This window comes from Mustelus asterias, chromosome 1 (assembly GCF_964213995.1).
Source record: "Mustelus asterias chromosome 1, sMusAst1.hap1.1, whole genome shotgun sequence".
NCBI lineage: Eukaryota > Metazoa > Chordata > Chondrichthyes > Carcharhiniformes > Triakidae > Mustelus > Mustelus asterias.
The window spans coordinates 4157356-4160709 of record NC_135801.1 but is presented as its reverse complement, the minus strand read 5'-3'; positions in this window follow the sequence as shown (position 1 = coordinate 4160709).

Genomic DNA, 3354 nt, shown 5'->3' with positions numbered 1-3354 from the left:
TTCGGAGCGCTGCTCCTTCGTCAGATGGAGTGGTCTCTGTTCTCAAACAGGGCACAGACACAGAAATCAAATTACAGAATACTGATGAGAATGCGAATCTCTACAGCCAGCCAGGTCTTAAATGTACAGACAATGTGGGTGGAGGGAGCATTCAACACAGGTTAAAGAGATGTGTATTGTCTCCAGACAGTACAGCTTGTGAAATTGTGAGGGGTACTGCTACCCTTATGGAAAAGAAGTACTTGGGAAATCTGGTTGTGTTGCAGAAGGAAGAGGAACGCAAAGGGTCATATGCCATTTAGTAATGTGTACATGATAAATGTCCCAAGGTTTGACTTATGTCATCATGTTGTTCTTGTAAACAAATAACAAAAAAGGTTTTGCCAGATACTTTTCTGTGTGATTAGGACAGTGTCCCTAAATTGCCATTTCTATATCAACACACCTCTCGTCCGGATTTTTATCCCAGCAGGCCATGTTCAAACCCGCCCCCCTCCCCCCCTCCAGCCACCCACCGCCGCCCCCCCCCCCCCCCCCCCCGCCCCCCCAGTCAATCCTGGCACATGGGGGAAAAGTGCCATGCCAGGAGATTCTCACTGACACCATTCTCGCGGAGTCCAGAATAAATACAGGTGCCTCGGTTCCCATCCTTCCCAGTAACCCTGGTCTGGGAATTCGGGATATTTTATTATAAGAAGTGCATTGGCTCAATTGGATCCCCAGAGGTGCCTCCACCCAGCGTAAAAACAGCCCGTGGCCGACACTCACCATTGAATATTTCATTAGGGAACAGGTGTGTGGATCAGCTCCAGGTGATGACACTATTTACATAGCAATACAGGAAGGACTTATACAAGTAGGATCATTACTGTGTCAGATGCATCTGAAAGGCTTGAAGGTTGTTGATTTAGAAACTGTTAAAAGGTCAGTGACTAACAATGTCGACATGATGGCTGTTCCAGCAACAACATTTGCATTTACATAGTGCCTTTAACATCATAAAACATTCTAATGCACTTCATATTTTACATAATCTACACCCTAGCTATGACTGTAACACGACATTCTGCACTCTCCCGTTTCCTTCTCTATGAACGATATGCTTTGTCTGTATAGCGCGCAAGAAACAATACTTTACACTCTATGCTAATACATGTGACAATAATAAATCAAACCAAATCATCAAGCAAACCCATTTGACATGAAAGGTGATGTTGGGACGGGTGACCGAAGGTTTGGATAGGTTGGTTTTAAGGAGAGTATTAACAGAGGAGAGAAAGTCAGTCAGTTTCAGGAAGGAAATTCTTGACCTTAGAAACCAAGTAGCTTTTTGATTTGATTTGATTTATTATTGTCACATGTATTAACATACAGTGAAAAGTATTGTTTCTTGCGCACTATACAGGCAAAGCATACCGTTCATAGAGAAGGAAAGGAAAGAGTGCAGAATGTAGTGTTACAGTCATAGCTAGGGTATAGAGAAAGATCAACTTAATGCAAGGTAGGTCCATTCAAAAGTCTGACAGCAGCAGGGAAGAAGCTGTTCTTGAGTCGGTCGGTACATGTACCTCAGACTTTTGTATCTTTTTCCTGACGGAAGAAGGTGGAAGAGAGAATGTCCGGGGTGCGTGGGGTCCTTAATTATGCTGGCTGCTTTGCCGGAGCAGCGGGAAGTGTAGACAGAGTCAATGAATGGGAGGCTGGTTTGCGTGATGGACTGGGCTACATTCACGATCTTTTGTAGTTCCTTTTGCAGTAGCTGACGGATAGAATCAGGATAAGCAAGAGGCCAGAATTGGAGGAGCACAGATATCTCAGATGGTTGAGGGGCTGGAGGGGGTAGAGGGAGGGAGGGATAAGGTCGTGGAATTTGAAGGATGAGAATTTTAAAATATTGGGGCATTACTGGATGGGAAGATGTTATCGGTTACCGAGCGCAGGGATGGTGGGAATCAAACGTAGTGTGCGTTAGACAATCTCACCTCCTCACCACTTCTACTTGAAGCACGTGTACAATGGGCTGAGGCCATTCTCGGGGGTGAAGTAGAGAGGGTTGACAGCTTCAGGTTTTAAGGTGTCTAGATCACCAACAACCTATCCTGATCCCCCCATGCTGACACTATAGTTAAGAAATCCCACCAACGCCTCTACTTTCTCAGAAGACGAAGGAAATTTGGCATGTCAGCTACGACTCTCACCAACTTTTACAGATGCCCCAGAGAAAGCATTCTTTCTGGTTGTATCACAGCTTGGTATGGCTCCTGCTCTGCCCAAGACCGCAAGGAACTACAAAAGGTCGTTAATGTAGCCCAATCCATCACGCCAGAGTACCCCAGAGTTGGATGTTAAACTTCAGGCAGCCAATTGGTGGAGACCAAAAGTCAATCTTCACTTAGTTTTAGATTCATTCATGGAGTGAAATATTATAAATCTATTGCTCCTAACTTTCTAACTCACCACCATTGTCACTAAATGTATTCTTATAAGTGTGTAAGTATGAATCCAATTAATCCAAAATGTAGACATTTAAATTTGGACAATTAACAGATGCCCTTTCTTCCTTTTAAAAAATTAAACCTAACAAATTATATTCACAAAAAACAAATCAAAAAAGAAAGATGTGAAGCAGGCGGATGAAACTAGAACTCGGGGGCATGGCCTCAAAATAAGGGGAACCGATTTAGGACTGAGTTGAGGAGAAACTTCTTCACACAAAGGGTTGTGAATCTGTGGAATTCCCTGCCCAGTGAAGCAGTTGAGGCTACCTCATTGAATGTTTTTAAGGCAAGGATAGGCACATTTTTGAACAGTAAAGGAATTAAGGGTTATGGTGAGCAGGCGGGTAAGTGGAGCTGAGTCCAAGAAAAGATCAGCCATGATCTTAATGAATGGCGGAGCAGGCTTGAGGAGCCAGATGGCCTATTCCTGCTCCTAGTTCTTATGTTCTTCTCCAGGACTCCCAGTGATCTTTTGGTACAAGCCTAAAACTGCTTTGTGACATCACCCAACAATTAATGATTGGCATAAACCGGTTTGATCTTGGCAATTTCTTTTTCTCCAATGTTCATTTCATGCTCGCAAAGTCTATCCTTAACCTTTTTTTATTTCATTTTTTTGTCAAGTGAACATTATCCAACAAGAAACAGTTATTGATACAACATCCAATGGGTAAATGGGGGTTTTCAGAGCCCCCCTTGTATAGAATTTTCCATAAAATATTTGCCAAATAAAATCCCACAGCCAAAAGCCAGAGTTTCTGCAGCTGAAATACTTTTAACAATCCTTCTTATTTTCTTAACTGCCCAGGCTAAAGGGCAACATTTCCCAGTTTCACCCACAAAAATTCTTTAAAAC